We start from the raw sequence: 16,880 nt of genomic DNA on the forward strand, positions 1-16,880 counted from the left end.
TACCAGGGGCAAGTTGCTGCAGGCTTGGTGGCCACATTCTAACCAGGCGACTCTGGGAGGGGGCCTTGGCAGGGCTCTCACTATCAGAGTCTCTTGACTGCTCTCCATTTTCCAAATCTGTGTTTCCAGCCTTCCTAATATCCCTCTAATACATGTCTTTTCTCTTTAGGTTAGCCAGACTTCGTGTTTGTTATTTGCAGTCAGGGCCCTGATCATGGCAAGCCCCTGTGTCCCACCTTATGCCTTCCTCCCAGGCCGGGGGCTCTTCAGCCATCCAGGAGGGGCTGTGGGAGAGCCAGGCAGCTCTGACAAAACAGATGTTTCCCAAGTGTTCCCGTCTTGTCCCTCCGTGAGGGCTGTTTGTTTTGCTTTTCATTTAAAGCCGAGAATTTGATGTATTTCTTTTTGTCTAATTCAACTTTCATTTACTAAGATGGACCTGCTAAACGACCTAAATATTAGTAAATCATATAAAGCATGGATGAGCTAAAAGGGTGTGGGTGGGTGTGGGGGGTGTACGCAAGTGTGTGCGTGTGTCTGTGAATTTAGGGGCATATCAAGTAATACTTCTCAAAATAATCTTTCCATATATCATTTAATCCTCACCAAAAGCCCCCAAAGAAAACATTATTACCTTAATAACACAGAAGGTGAAACTGAGGCTCCAAGATACTAACTAACATGCCACAGATCACAAAGGTGGTAGACATTGTATCCAGGGTCCAAGCTCTGACTGTCAGAGTCCAGAGTCTATGGATTTTCTGCCACAGCACATTCCACTGGTTCCCTAGACCAGGACCTTTTCTCTCCAGAAACACTGTCCAGGGAGTGTGTTGGCATCTCTACTTTCTCTTCCTGTCACCATCTGCATCACCAGCCGATAGATCTCACATTAATCCAAGCACTCGCTACCGACACCACCAGAATGGCCAACCCTTGACATCCAGGGAGCAGCTTTGACCACTCGGGTGAAGCGGTGGGGTCTGGCTCCACAGGGATCAGATGGTCTTCTGTGCTGAGTACCTATAGCCAATTCTATAGACGTATCTTGCAAGGCCCATGCATCAGTTACCAGGATCCTGCACCCATTTTGTAGCCGGAATAATGTCCCAGCTCCCATCAGCAATTAACGGCGCACACAGAGAGGTATGACCAAACCCGGCAGCCATCCATTGTTTAGTCTACCCATTTGGCAACATTTTCTCCTGCAAGAGCAAAAAGACCATCTGAGGTGTGTGTTCAAGTCACTGACACTGAGAAAAATCGTCCCTGTGAAAGCTCTGGGGCGCCCTGAGTTTCCACCCATCTGGAGCAAAAGCACCACATTTGCAGATGCCTGTGGTTTGCCTAATTACATTTTCACAAACCCTTGGAAACCATTGAGTGCTTCAGCTGCACCACGCGTGTGGCTTAATGAGGTTTCGGAACCCTATATTATGAAATTGTCACAGGTTATTTGTCAGAAGGCAGCTGCCTTGGAATATAGCAGACTTAAAATTTGGGGTCCCCATATTTTCATGGCAATTCTTTGTAATTACAAAAATACTACATAATTCCAATTACATGCAACAAGTATTTTCAGAGCATTCATTTCAAACACACCTGAGTTTTCAAATTTTTGTGGAAATCCGAGCATTTGTTATTTCTCTTGAGGAACATCCTTGAGGGAGTGAAAAGTAACAGGCACTGTTACCCTTATCCTGAGATCTGAAAAAGAAATAATGGTTTCCTAATATACAAGAGACCTTGAAATGAAATGATCTGTATTGATTTCTTTTCCTTGTAGCTGTATTAACTACTGTATACTCTAATGCTTACCCTTGTCACAAATTGTTTTTATCCTACTCTTTGCATTGATTACTTTTAAAGTGTATTTAATGTAAGCACTATCATCACTTGGTTATTATGGGATTGATGATATCATGAGTGGATTATTCTTGCCCTTTCCTGGTAGGTTATTTCTCCTCCCTTATTTCTCTTTCTGGCTCCTTGCTTTGTAATCCCGCTGTTGCTAATTATGAATTCTCTACACCAACTGGAGCATAACCACAGCCCCTACAGTCCCCGCTTAGGCCTAATAACACTCCTCTTGCCGAGTGGGCCTCCAGTCACCTGGAGCCACCAGGCCTCACTTAGAGCCTGGGCTCAGCCTCTCCAGGTGTCAGGAACTCTCACCCGTAGCAAGTGGGGCCCAGAAAGCAACTTCTATCATGCTTTGTCCAAAGGCCAAATGGCCTGGGGGTTAGCAAAAGCTCATTATTTAGAGAGCTTCTTGATCTTTAGGGGAGGGGTATGTGATTGTCCAAATTCCTTCTTTGTCCTGCCCTAGGGAGAACACAGCCTGCACGATAGAAAATAATGAAATTAATTTATTATTCATGTGCACTGTACAGAATTTGGAAAATGCAGAAAAATAAACACATACACAAAATATTTGTAACGACGTAAACCAGAGATAAACCCAGGCTTTAACCTCTGTATATATGTCTATATATATTTAATGAAAAGGGATTACATCGTTATACTGTTTTGTTGGCTGATTTTTAAAATTAACAACATATTATTCATATTTTCACATGCCATGGAACATTATGCCAGATGACTGCTAAGTAGTATACTGTATAACTATATCATTAGATGTAATACTTAACCAATCTAACATGGCCTGTTTAGGATGAATTTTTTTTACTGTAAATTATGTGTAATATAAAAAGATTTCCAAGGATATTTGTGCATATCTACTTATTTCCTTATTTATCATATAAATATTTTTATAGATCATATTTATACGATAATTTTCTTTTTCTTTTTTTTTTTTTTTTTTTTGAGACAGTCTTGCTCTGTCATCCAGGCTGGAGTGCAGTAGCAGGATCTCAGTTCACTGCAAACTCCACCTCCCAGGTTCACACCATTCTCCTGCCTCAGCCTCCCGAGTAACTGGGACTACAGGTGCCCACCACCTCGCCCGGCTAATTTTTTGTATTTTTAGTGGAGATGGAGTTTCACCGTGTTAGCCAGGATGGTCTCGATCTCCTGACCTCGTGATCCGCCCGTCTCGGCCTCCCAAAGTGCTGGGATTATAGGCGTGAGCCACCGCCCCCGGCCTATACGATAATTTTCTAGAATTGGAATTGCTGCATCAGAAAATAAGTTTTAAAGTGAGGACTGGCTTCTTGACCTGGTTCTACCAGTTCTGCTCCTGGTGGCTAGGTCCTCCTACTGCTATTTTCTGCTACTCACACCACGTTGAGCAGAGTTGTATGGAGATGCCTTTGGAAACACAGGTTCCAGGTTGCTCACCCCCATTTCTGGAGCTGCAGCCAAAAGATCTGCATAGCTCATCTTCTCCATGGCAATGCTTAGGAGCAGAGACGTTCATGAACCACCCAAGCTTCCATGGTCCATAACCCTGTTGAGTTAAATATGTACCTGGGGTTTGTTTTAATGTCAGGTATGGTAAGACAGCAGACGCAGAAATGACTGTTGTGAGGAAGGAAGTTTACACTCACAGATCCCCACAGGCATGGGGCATTTTAAGCTCCGCCATGCCGGAAAGACCAGGGATGGTCAGGAAATAAGAGAATGTGGGCACCGTGTGCCTGGGACTTTTACTGGGATTAACGAGGGAAGGAACAAGCGAGGCAGGGTAAGTAAGCTGAGTAAACTTAGTATTGGATACTTTAAATTATTTGAGTGACCCAGTGCTATAAGGGTGGTCCCTAGTTGTCAGGTCCCCCACCCTGGGGTGACAGGGAGCAGGGGGAAGATTGGTTTGGCGTGTGAGAGTTTGATGAAAGGGCTGGTTGGGGGTGTGATCTCTAGACTGGTTGGTTTATCAAAAACACGCTCACAGGGGAATTATTTGCTGTTTCTAGGAATTGGGTAGCCCTGGAAGGGACAGTCTGTCCAACATCAAAGCCCCAAATGCCAGAGTATCAAGAATACAGAAAATAGAGTTTAACCCTCTATCTACACGGAGCCTCTGCTCAGAACTCCCAAGTCCACTGCACCATTTCCTCTTTGGATGACAGCTTCCTTTGGAAACAGGTATTCACTAGAATTGAATTAGAATTTTGCTAGCCTCTCCTGCCTGATTACAGCTCCTCACTCCCAGAACTCCTAGCAGCTGGCACTAGACTCATCTGCCTGTAACACGCCCCTGAAGCCTCCTGACACTCAGAATGAGTTCCTATCAGAGTCAGCCTCCAGCTTACAGAAGAACAGCTATGACTGCTGAATTTGCTTCTGTGTCGGTTCACCTAACACTAAGCAAAAAAAAGCTAAAACACCCAAGATCAAAACAGGTTTCCTTACTTGCAGCACCCTCTATGTAGAGGTCTCCTGGGGGAGAAGCTGAAATTCTTGGCAAGATCCCATTTATGAATTAGCTGTGGATCTGAAATGCCCCTGCATCCATATCTCTTCATTAGTATGGAATCAAATATTGCTTCTAATTATGGAATGAATGTTTTTTAAAAGAGAGAAGAAAATGAGTTTTATCACAATCCTTGTTATTTCTCTTTTGTAGGGAAAATCTAAAATTGGATCAAAAAGAAACAGAACTGTGAGCTTCCGACAGTTCTTCTTGTGATTGGATTACTAAATATTATTATTTCTATTCATAGTTTACATTGCTGCTGATAGAGCTGCTATTACCGGAAAACAAAAACACAACAAAAACCCTTTGAAATCTTCTTCGGCAAATTCTCTCAATAGGTAGGCGTCTTCCTATCTACTCTCAATTCTTTTCTGAGAGGTCGGCTAATTTTACCTTTTAAAATCATTGATATTTAAATCCAGTTTTTTTTTTTTAATGTTTATCTACTTGCCAAGAATTGTCCAATCTTTTCTTGAGCACATCAGTAAAAATGTTCTTCTCTATTGTTGAGGCCGCAACTGTTCTCTGTAGCTGGAAATTGCCCCACTGGGGAGATAGGGGTACCCTCCCCTTCATGGGCAGCCCCTGCATTTTATCTTTCTTTGTGAGCTGTGTTTGTTCCTGCATCACCTGACTCCCCTCCCATCTGTGTGCTGGAGCTCAGGGTTTCCTGTGTAATCAGCCTTCCCAAGTGCCCCCGTGCCCTTCCCGAGAGCAGCAGCCTCGGACCTGGGGGAGACGTCAGTACCATGGCTCCAGGGAGGATGCTGCTCATTAGCCCTCTCAGAGCTAGCAACTCAAACACTTGCCCCTTCGTGAACAGGCAACAGGTGAGCAGGCCTCAGCAGCCCCAGCAGCCCGTGGGGCCCTGATAGAGCTCTTCTCACTGTTCACTGATGTCTCACTGCGTGCCAGGCTGCCCTGGAGTTTCATTGACGTATACCACATAGGCACCATTTGTCTTTCCAAGGCCCTAGAAATCTACTGCTTGTTCTGTTCCAGCCCTGCAGGCCAGGCGCTGGGCTGGAGCCATCTCTGTGGCTCCCTTCCCACCACCGCATGTAAATCAGAGCATCCAAGGAGCAGCAGAGACCATTTTAAGCAGTCTCTGGAAGCTGGATTTTGATGTAGTAATGTCCTTGTCAGAGATCAGCATCTCTTGTCCTTTTGTACACAGGTGAAAAATTCTAAGAACGGTAGCCCCAAGAAAGCTTTTCTTTCTCCCTGCCCCTGCCAATATTCCCCTGGATGGCTGGTGTTTCTTCTGAGCCCGACGCCGCACACTGGGGCCGCCCCTGCGGGCTTGCTCTGTTCCTTTGATGGCCACAGGAATGTAGATTCCTGTCTATTTCAGCTGAGCTCTCTCTACAGACTTTTCTAAACTGTTAAATGCTGAACTCTAGCCAGCATGATGCCGTTTCATTTTGCTTCAGCCCAGACCCAAAATACTAAAGCTCCTACAAAGACATTCAGACTGTGTTTCAGAAAGGAGAGAAATAAATACAAGTTTTAGATCACTTTGCAGGAGTGAAACTTAGATCTTTGCAAAGTCAGTATTGACCTGTGTTTAGAATGGGTTGAAAGATAAAACAAACTGGATTCGACTACTGAAAATATTACAAAAAGTCTCAGACATGCCATCATTCAGAGTTTCTAAAATGGCAGGGATAGGGCTTTAATAGGATTTCTCCCCACTTTTAAAATGGGTATGGTCATGCCAAAAGGAAAAATGTGAGAGCAGGATAGCATCTTCTATCCCATGTGACCGTCTCTTTCTTCACAATTATCTTCATATTTGGCTCTGTGAACACCCACAGCAATCATGTCAGCTGCTGGTTCTGCAGTAAAAAATGTTCCGCATGGGTTTCAGTTGTAAACAGGTCATCCATCTCCCATGTGGTCAGAAACGGGTGTTCTCCCAAATTTGTACAAGGCTTGTTTCTCTGTCTCCGAAAGAATCTACATGCTCAGAGAAATCTCTCTGGCTCATCTGCCGAGTGTACGGAATTGCACGCGCATGGAAACAGAACATATTTTATCCAAGCAGGTAAGTGATATTCAGGGGCCTGTGCCCAGGCAGGAAGGGAGTAGAACACCCTTCATGGGATTGAGGGTTTGTTGTAACATTTTGTTTCCTATTCTATGGTTTGGGAAAAAGAGTGGGCAAAAACGGATTACAGGAGGACGCCTGCTTTTCTGGAGCTCACTTGTTTGTTGCCTTGCAATGCAGAATAACTTCGTTTGTTTGGGGAAATGGGAACCAAAGACTGGAAACCTGGCTTTTGCAGGCCTCTTTCGAAACATGGAAGGCCTCTTCAACTTCTGAAGGTTTAGGAAGGGGCATTCTTGTCTTTATCACCCAACGAACCTGGCCTGTAAGTGTTTTTTGATCTGACATCCTTATTTCTTTATATTTTGTTTGGACTCTGGGCTCAGTAGTGCTCTGCTGAGGACATTCGTATCCATGTATCCAGGAAGTAGAGCAGTTGGCATTTTGAACAAAGGGCTTGAATACAAAACAAAACACATATTTTTGGACAGGTAAGGTGGCTCACACTTGTAATCTCAGCACTTTGAGAGACAGAGGCAGGAGGATCCCTTCACCCCAAGAGTTTCAGACTAGCCTGGACAAAAAATTTTAAAACATTAGCCAGTTGTGATAGCACATGCCCTGTAGTCCCAGCTACTTGGGAGGCTGAGGTGGGAGGATTGGTTTAGGAGGATTGGGAGGTTGAAGCTTCAGTGAGCTGCGATCGCACCACTGCACTCCAGCCAGGGTGACAGAACGAGACCCTGTTTCAAATACCCCAAAACCACGTATTTTCTAAACCTATGTGGCTGTGATAACCTACTTTATTATAGCATATTCCGCTTTTCTTTTTTTCCTAATAAGAAATGTGTTGAATACTGGTGTTCTTTTTTATGATTTGTTTAAAAATTTTCAAATTCAACAAATCATTAATATTTAAATAATACACTAAAATTGATGAGATATACTTCGTCAGAAGGTAGGCATGTGACTCCATAAATTTGGTTTTCTCTAGGCATTGAGTGAAGTGCATCATTGCTACTTGGGGAATTACAGTGATTCACATTCTGTGGGAATACGCTTGAGCAGAGGTCCCTCTCTGGCCAGGACATACACAGTGTGCCCGGTTAGGGATGCGGGCTCACAGGCTGAGCTTTGAAATGACCACTCGCTGTGGAGAGTGGCAGCTTTGCCTGGCTGAGTACTGAGACCCCATCAAGAAACCAAAGGCAGCTGAAGGCAGGGGCTCACATGTGATTGATGCACAAATTTTAAAGAGGGGTTAAAGAGTTTCAAAATGTTCAGTAATGGATAGGATAGACTATTTCTTTTACGAACTTCCTCATAGCTCCCCATCTCCTTTTCATGTTTCCTGATTCAGTCTAAATTTGGAATGGTATAAAGACAAAAGAGGGAAAGAAAGTATGTCTAATACTTGGATGGTATTTTGACAGTTAATTCTCCACAGATACCTGGGCTGTCCGTCTGGCTTCACTTCACAATATCCTCTGAAGAGCGACTCACCAAGACCATCATTTTACAAGATAACATAGAATGTCTTTTACATCGGAAGAAGGAAGTGTCTGTCTCTCAAAGTTGCTTTCTATACGGGCAAAGTAGCTACATCTAGTGTTTGAAGTACCAGACAGGATTAGGAAATTAATAACTTTTTATCTATACAAGAGAGAATGTGATTGTGAACAGCTTCACAATGCTTGATTTTCAGCAGTTTAAATGGAATCTAAATTGCATGCAATAAATCAGTGACATCTTTGATTCATTATAGATAATCAAGAGGAACCTCTTCTGTTTATTGGTGCTAACGGATTCAGAGCAAACACCATAATCTATCAAAAGAAGGGAATGGCCGCTAGTTGGGGAGAAGACAGCTTTAGGTAACGGGCCATTGCCACCATATGCCGGGCACTGCTGGGGGCCAGGAACTTTATTACTTGTTTCACAAGACCCCCATGTGATGGGTAATACAGTCCTCCAAAACACAGACATGAGGCAGAACAACTAGGTTTGAGGCATGTGACTTGGGAAGTAATTTACCTTCTCTGTGCTTCGGTTCCCCATCTGTAAAAGGAAGGTGATAGTAAGACATCCATGTTAGGCTTTAATAGAACCTGTCTCATTTAGAATAGGACCTGGCTCATAGCTCTCACAATTAATTTACCTATCGCCACCGCAGAAAGACAAACTGAGGTTCAGAGAGATTAAGTAACTTGCCAGGAACTATTGAGGCAGCAGGTAGCAGAGTTCAGATCCGAAGCCCAGCGTCACGAACTGTGTGACCCCATCCTTGCTCCCTAAGGGCTCCGTTGCCTTTCCCATTCTCCCCTGTGACAGTACGCAATGGAAACCCATAGACACAGAGTCCAGGGATTTTACTTTCGGGATTTGGGGGAGTTTATTGGTTGGGGGTTAGCTTTCTTTTTTTTTTCAAAAGATGTTCTGAATTATTATGAGTGGCATTGGACTGTCTTTTCTGCATAGAAATCTTGGTTTGGTTTGGTTTGATTTGACCAATGCCAGGCATTGACTAAAGAGCGAGCCATCACCTTGTCCAGGCCTTGGTGTTTGATGAGAGCAGATGGTGCTCTGTATTGGAAAGGCTGTGGAGAAAGTCACCCAGGTTGGCATTCTCTGGGGGTGAGATTGGAACCTAGGAACAGCCTCACCTTTCCCACTAGTCACCAAAACCTGCCCTTTACTCTTCCTGCCCTTGACTGTAAGCACCAGTGGTTCTGACCACAGAGAAGCAAGGTCTCCAAGGCAACCATTGCAATGCCTATGACATTAACAAAGGTGGTTCCATTCCTTCCCTTAGCAGGTCAGTCCCATTGGTTTATTTATTTAGCAAGTATTTATTGGGCACTTCAGTGGCCAGCCAGATGCTACGTTCTGTGTAGAAAGACACAAGAAAGGTGCTAAGAAAATATCAATTCAGTTCAACACACTCATACCGAACACCTGCTCTGCTCAGAGCAATAAGCAGAAGACAGGGGCATCAGAGTGAGTGGGCTCTGGAGGAACTCACATTAATATGTCAGAGGAGCTATATCTGAAAGCAGGGCTAAGTCTTGTAAGAAATATTTTTCCAAAATGTTGCATGACTTTATAAGAGGGAGAGATCATTTCTCATTGGAGAGATAATAGGGAGGAGGAACTGGAAATATAGTAGGTTCCTGGAGGAAGTAAAATGTGAGCTGGACCCCATGGACCCAACCAGCTAACTGTGATATTGTGTGCATTTAAGAGTCAACATAGGCCCCAGGCAACAGTGCAGAACAAACACTGGCCAAAAACCAGCAGTGCATATATCTGTTCTGCACTTCATCAGTCAACCAATTTGTTGGCCACCTTCAATGTGCCAACATTCTTAGTTACTCAGGAGACAGCACTAAACAATATGCATTCCTTGACCTCATAAAGTTTCTTGAAACATAATCAGAGTTAACATTGACTGAGTGCTTAAGAGTCAAGCACTTCCTAATCATTGCTGTCCAATAGAAATACAATGTAAGCCACATACATAATTTCTAGTTTTCTAATAGGCACAGTAAGTAACAGGTGAAATTAATGTTAACCATGTTTTTATTGAACTCTATTTGTAGTCCAAAATATTATCACTTTAGCATAAGTCTTTGCAATTTGGTTCAAGCAACCGTGCACCCGAGTTCCACAGACACACATGGAGTTCTCTAGAGCAGTGATCCCCAGCCTTTTTGGGACCAGGGACTGGTTTGGTGGAATACATTTTTTCCACAGATGGGGGTGGTTGTGGGAGGGGATGATTTTGGGGATGAAACTGTTCATCGGGCATTAGTTAGATTCTCATAAGGAGCGCACAACCTAGATCCCTCCATGCGTAGTTCACAATACTGTTCGAGCTGCTATGAGAATCTGATGCCATTGCTGATGTGACAGGAGGCAGAGCTCAGGGGATAACGCTCACTGGCTCACTGGCTCACTGTTCACCTCCTGCTGTACAACCTGGTTCTTTTCTTTTTAAAGTCTTGCTCTGTCGCTCAGGCTGGAGTACAGTGGCGCCATCTCCACTCACTGCAAGCTCCGCCTCCCGGGTTCACGCCATTCTCCTGCCTCAGCCTCCCGAGTAGCTAGGACTACAGGCGCCTGCGACCATGCCTGGCTAATTTTTTGTATTTTTAGTAGAGACGGGGTTTCACCGTGTTAGCCAGGATGGTCTTGATCTCCTGACCTCATGATCTGCCAGCCTTGGCCTCCCAAAGTGCTGGGACTACAGGTGTGAGCCACCGCGCCCGGCCGCAACCTGGTTCGTAACAGGCCCCGGACTGGTACTGGTCTATTTATCCTTCAGAGCCCTTCTCAGGTGTTATTTCTTCCGTAAACCTTCTTTGACCCCCACGGAGTCAGAGATGCCTGTGACCTTTCTACTGTTCAAATAGATCCTGGAATCATGTGTTTACTTGTTTGTCTCATCCATTAGAGACTAGAGTGTCTGATTGACTTTGAATTATTGGCATCCAGTGTGGGATTTTGTACAGAGTAGATTCTTAACCAAAATGTGGTGAGTTATTGTTTCTTAGTTAGGGAATGTCTCCTTAAGAAACTTACAATATGTCTGGAGTTTATTCCCTTTAGCAGTTACCACGTCTCTCCTTGAGTGAGAGGAGACCAGGCAGGTAAATTTCAGATGAAAGCTTGGGCAACAGCTGCAGGAGGAACCGCGGGAGCTGAGCATCTGGGATCAGACAGGAGGGCAGACAGACTTGAGCAGAGAAGATCACCGAGATACCAGTGGGTGAAGGAGCACTTGAGGAAGTCTGACTACCCTCTCAATGGAATTCCAGAAGCAGATAAGAGAGAAATGGGGGAGAGGCAATATATGAAACATTTTCCTCCTGGGAAGAAAGCTCAAAGGAAGTACGTGTTCTAACCATTTACCTGTAACTCCACTCGCGGCCTTGGAAAAAGTGACAAATCCTTCCATCTCCGTGTGGCAGCAGGATGCTTGCTTGCACAAGTCGTTGGCGGGGGCAGAAATCGCAGGGCAGGCGCAGTCCTGTCTAGAAATCAGGAAACTGAACTCTCATCCTGCTCTGCTACTGTTTAAAGTTAACGTTTAAAATTAGCGCAGGACTACAGAAAAAAAATAGGGCATCTAGAAATTCAAGGCCATGGTCTAGGATAAAAAAGAGCCTTTTGGGAAACGTAATTCCAGTATAACCAGGTCTTTTCAATACAAACAGCACTCCTGGTGCAGGCTGTGGCCACCCTGGGCCATATCCTTTTCTGAAGCCTTGTCTTCTAGATTTGGATTTATAAACAACATATAACTTGTTTTTTTCTTCTTTTTGTCTAGAGGAAATTGAATACATTCACATTGATTATGACTATATATTTAGACGCATTGCTACCATTTTATTTTGTGCATTCTGTTTGTCTCGGTTTTCTAATTGCTAATTCAAAAAAAAATGCTTTTTTTTTTAATTTCTGGCCTTCTGCATTGTTTGAGAGTATTCTCCCTCCCCCACATTTTATTTTTGTCTCTCTATTACTTTGGTAATTATACATCCTAATTTCTATTCAGCTTTATCAGTCCTGAGAAAGTCTCAGTCATTAATGTTTCATATATTGCCTCTCCCCCATTTCTCCCTTATCTGCTTCTGGAATTCCATTGAGACAGTAGTCAGACTTGGTACTCACCCCTTGTGTCTCTTGACTCTGACCTAGAGCCCCCACATGCCAAATACCAGTCAGTACTATCGCCGGGTAACAGCTTTCTCTCCGTGTCTTTAGACTCCTGCTCTCCCCATACAAGCATGAGTGCAAACGAATTTAACTTTACAGAAGGGAGCTCATCAGGATTCTAGATGCCGTGGCAAGCCACTGAGGGAAGACAGGCCACCCCTGAGCTTAGTGACACTGCTGCCATATGAGATGACTTCCCCTCACCTGTAGTGCTCTGCCGACAGCTGGGGGACTGAAGCAAAGGGGTCTTCCCCACCGCTCACTGCTACACTTTGAATGTGTCTCTTAAAGCTCGTGTGTTGGAAATGTAATGCCCAGTGCAACAGCATAGAGAGCTGGGGCCTTAAAGAGGTGATTAGGTCATGAGGGTTCCATCCTCGTGAATAGATTAATGCCATCTTGGGAGTGGGCTCCTGACAAAAGGCTGAGTTTGGATGCTCCCTCCCTCTCCCTCCTCTGCTCCTTCCTCCGCATCCCCATTCTCTCTCCACCTTCTGCCATTAGATGATATGGGTCTCACCAAATGTGGGCCCCTTGACCATGAACTTTTGGAACTCCCCTCCAGAACTGGAAGAAATAAATCTCTGTTCTTTATAAATTACCCAGTCTCAGGTATTCTGCTAGAGCAGCACAACACGGACTAAGACGTTCCCCCTCAGTAACACTGAGTCCTGGGAAGCCCAGTGCTCCTGGCCTGACCCCGTTACTATCATCATCCATTGATGCAGGTTTATTCAAACACCAGAAAGTTCATCTCTACAGCTCCTCCTTTATCAGAGCGGGGCCAGTTTGTGGTCATCCTCCTCTCACGTGGGCATCAGTGAGGTTGGATGTACACGCTGGCTCAAATTACAAAGTCTGCACCTGCCTTCCAGCAAGAATCCCAGTCTCTCCTGGGATAGGAAGTCACTTCACCGACACATTTCCAAGGTTCTCAAAGGTGTGTCCTCATACCTCTGTCCAGGAGGCGCCCATTCTAAGTTCAACATGAAGATTCCACCCCTCCTCTTCCTACTCCCAACCCCGGGGACCCTGACATGCCTCCTGCCATCTCACTGACAGCAGCAGAGCTGGGAGCAGCAGCTGCAAAATGCCCACCTGCCTGGGCATCTGGCGAGCTCCTACCCCGCCAGCCCTCATGCAGGATGGTGGAGAGAAACCCGTGGCACTGCCATGCGCTCCTTCAGACCAATGTGTCCCCCGCCCAGCATTACAGCCCTTTGTTTCCACACACACTTATCAGGGTACCCCCAGACCCTGTGCCAACCCTCCAGCCTTCTTGGGGTGTGTCCCCAGACTCTTGCATTCCTCCTGTGAGTTCCTTCTCAGGATGCCTGTGAGCTTTTCCTGAAATGCGGCTTTTCCTGAAATGTGGCTTTTCCTGAAGTGTGACTTTTCCTGCGATTTTTATTTTTGTCTTTAAAAGTTCAGTGCTGTGCTAAAGTTCCAGTCCATTTTCTCCCAGGAGGTTTCACAGAATAGTGCGATTTTTCATCAATTCCAAAATATATTTTCACTTCCTATTTTCACTCGCTCGTGTCTCTGAAACCAACATGCGTTAGTGCTGATGGTTTTTAACAATTGGAATTGACAGAAACTTTTAAAATTACCGGTACCTACAATAATGGCACCTTCTACAACTGGTGGCATCTTGGAGTTAATAAAATACAGCAACTTTGTAGCTGGACAGAAGTGCCTGGGCTAACCGCAGCACCCGGTATCACCAGTTCACAGAATCCAGACCCCAAATGCACCTCAGCACACACCCCGCCTGCTCTGTCTGCCAGTGCCTACCCCACTCACCGAGGACACTTGGGACTCCTAACCACCACCAGTGTTTCCTCTTATTTCCGGAGAAAGTATGAGTACATGAGAGAAAGGACAACCACAATCATCATCACATCTAAGGGGACAGCTGCTCACTAGACGATTACTATAGACTGTATTACTGGTTTTTGGTTTTTTGTTTTTGAGACAGAGTCTCCTCTGTCGCCCAGGGTGGAGTACTGTGGTACGATCTCAGCTCACTGCAACCTCCGCCTCCCAGGTTCAAGCGATTCTCCTGTCTCAGCCTCCCGAATAGCTGGGATTGTAGGTGCCCAGCACCATGCCTGGCTAATTTTTGTATTTTTAGTAGAGACGGGATTTCACCATGGTGGCCAGGCTGGTCTCAAACTCCTGACCTCAGGCTTACTATAGACTGTGTTACCGTTATTATTAAAGGCATCGAAGTGCCTGGATTATAGAAAGGAGCCAAGGGACTCATATATGCCCAAAGCCGTGTCCCCATAAAGTCCCCAGCCAATACCTCCCTGCTCTGTATGGCATCTCTTCCAGCCTTTGAGGGGTGCTGGTAAAAGAAGTTGTTCATCTAACCTATAGACAGTATTTCTGTAGTTAATGCAATCCACAGACAGCATTTCTTTAGTAAGCCCTTTTTAGTAAGCTCGCAGTTTATTCTTCTCTAAGGTCAATTAAGATCTTGAACCGTCGGCAGGATGCAGTGGCTCAGGCCTGTAATTCCAGCACTTTGGAAGACTGAAGTGAGAAGATCGCTTGAGGCCAGGGGTTCCAGACCAGCCTGGGCAACATGGTGAGATGCCGTCTACACAATAAAAAATTTTAAATTAGCCAGGTGTGGTGGCGAATGCCTGTAGCCCCTGCTACTCAGTAGGCGTAGGCAGGAGGATTGCCTGAGCCAAGAGGTTGAGGCTGCAGTAAGCTGGGATCATGCCACTGCACTCCAGCCTGGACAACAGAATGAGGCCCTATAAAATAAACAAAAACAAAAAACCCTTCAACTGTCTATGCAAGCCAGCATGGCAGGCTGACACCCACAAAGAACTTGTCGAGATTCTAGTACATTTGTGCAATGGTCAACAAATCTTACATAATTTCTCTTCTTTTTTATTTTAAGAAGGATAACATACGGTTCACACTCAGATCTGCCCTGATCAATGAACAATAATTGGAAAACAACCATAAGATTGTGGCAGTGCATGTAAACACTGCGCACTGTTTTAAAAAATAATTTGGCCTCTAAAATTTTCTATTTAGCCACCTTTAATCGTAGTTACCAGCATATTTGCTCTTCTTACTCACATCCATCTCCTTTTACTGCTTCCCTGAACTCGAAAAAATACCTCCCTTCACGGGCAGGATTGAGGATTGGATTTCGTCTGGGAGACCTCAGAACGGAGTTGTTCTCCATGTAGCACTCGACTCATTCTAGCCATGACATCCCTACCCCAGCGGCAGCTGCAACCTGCTGTGTCCCACATGCAGCTAAAGCCATCCTCATCTTCCCTGGACCATAGTCATCTAAAAAGCTGTGTAAGTCCATCTTAGGGGGCTGCACACTAATAATACTCCTGCCACGGTGCTCTGGTTCTAATACTTGGAGCTCCATTTTACTCTCCTACCCCCATTTCCAGGACTTAAGGCTCTGTTTCCTGAGCCCCAGCTCAGTGGCTGGGACTGCCCCCTCACCACAGACCTGCCTAGTGCCACCGGCTTTCCGGCCTTGCCTTCTTGAATATTCCTCACTGTGTATTACACTGCTGCTATTCTTCTCCTGGCTCATGGGGCCCCTTTCCTGGGTCACTTACATCATCTAAATTCGCACTGCCCACACCTGGGCACCATGTGCTTTGATTGCCACCGAAGGAGCAGCTACTCCTTGGATGCATGCTAGCCTGCTACACCAGTGCTTTTTTGGTAGCAGCTGGAACTGGGTTTGTCCCTTTGGTACCTGTTCCTGGCCTTCTCATTTGACTTTACAAGTAACTTACCATGCCCTGTTCATTCCAGAGGTGTGTCCCTGTTACTAATGGTATTTCTTTGGCCTGGAATGCCTTCTCATCGCTCCTACACTCCTCCATCCCTCAAGCTCAGCTCAAAATTTACTTCTTCTGTATTTCTTGCTCATTTCAGTGTTCACAACTTTCAGTAGGAATTAAACAAATATTTGTTGAACAGATAGAGGTACAGTATGGGATAGACAAAGGGCAGCCAGGATACATTGAAGGCAAAAGGAGGGGCCAGGTGCTATGGCTCACACCTGTAATTCCAGCACTTTGGGAGGCCGAGGTGAGAGGATCACCTGAGGTCAGGAGTTCAAGACCAGCCTGGCTAACACGGTGAAACCCTGTCTCTACTAAAAATACAAAAAATTAGCCAGATGTGGTGGTGGCCACCTGTAATTCCAGCTATTCGGGAGGCTGAGGCAGGAGAATCACTTGAACCTGGGAGATGGAAGTTGCAGTGAGCCGAGATTGTGCCACTGCACTCTGGTCTGGGCAACAGAGAGAGACTCCATCTCAAAAAAAAAAAAAAAAAAGAGAAAGCTAAGCAGGTGGGTAAGTGCTATCTGGAGTAGATGACAGGAGGTCTGGGTGGATGGATAGGGCAAAGTAGGACTGGAGTACTGAGGGCACCCAGTATCTCAAGTAGAGGATTGGAGCGACCATAAAATCAAGAGAACTAATTACTGGAAAGAAGGGCACAAGGTTTTGACCATTTACTCAGAGCCTCAGCAAGAAATCGGGCACACAAACCAAGACATTAGGTCGAAAAGAGACCAACTCAACTACATTAACTCTGAACCTCATGAGTTCTTGGGCGAGGGCTTCTTACACTATGTTATGAGAATGAGGCAGTATTTGTCCTAAGAACTTAGAAAGTATATATTTGAAATATTGAACTTGGTTTTGCTCCTACAGTGCTATAAACTAG

The 16,880-nt window shown here is 45.1% G+C and overlaps 1 protein-coding gene and 1 long non-coding RNA gene across 2 annotated transcripts in view; one reads left to right on the forward strand and one right to left on the reverse strand.

Moving 5' to 3' along the window:
- The window catches only part of LOC106994417 (uncharacterized), a 216,520-nt gene that overhangs the window by 58,900 nt on the left and 140,740 nt on the right, over positions 1–16,880 (reverse strand). Inside the window, exon 2 of the transcript XR_013408328.1 lies at positions 1,603–1,707. The gene's annotated coding sequence lies outside the window, so the exon portion shown is untranslated. The remainder of the gene's footprint in view (positions 1–1,602; positions 1,708–16,880) is intronic.
- Positions 1–16,880, forward strand: part of LOC106994416 (uncharacterized) — a 131,244-nt gene that overhangs the window by 39,059 nt on the left and 75,305 nt on the right. The window contains exons 4-5 of the long non-coding RNA XR_013408331.1: positions 3,876–4,047; positions 4,626–4,716. This is a non-coding gene — a long non-coding RNA (uncharacterized LOC106994416). The remainder of the gene's footprint in view (positions 1–3,875; positions 4,048–4,625; positions 4,717–16,880) is intronic.

Source organism: Macaca mulatta, chromosome 18, assembly GCF_049350105.2.
Source record: "Macaca mulatta isolate MMU2019108-1 chromosome 18, T2T-MMU8v2.0, whole genome shotgun sequence".
Classification (NCBI taxonomy): domain Eukaryota; kingdom Metazoa; phylum Chordata; class Mammalia; order Primates; family Cercopithecidae; genus Macaca; species Macaca mulatta.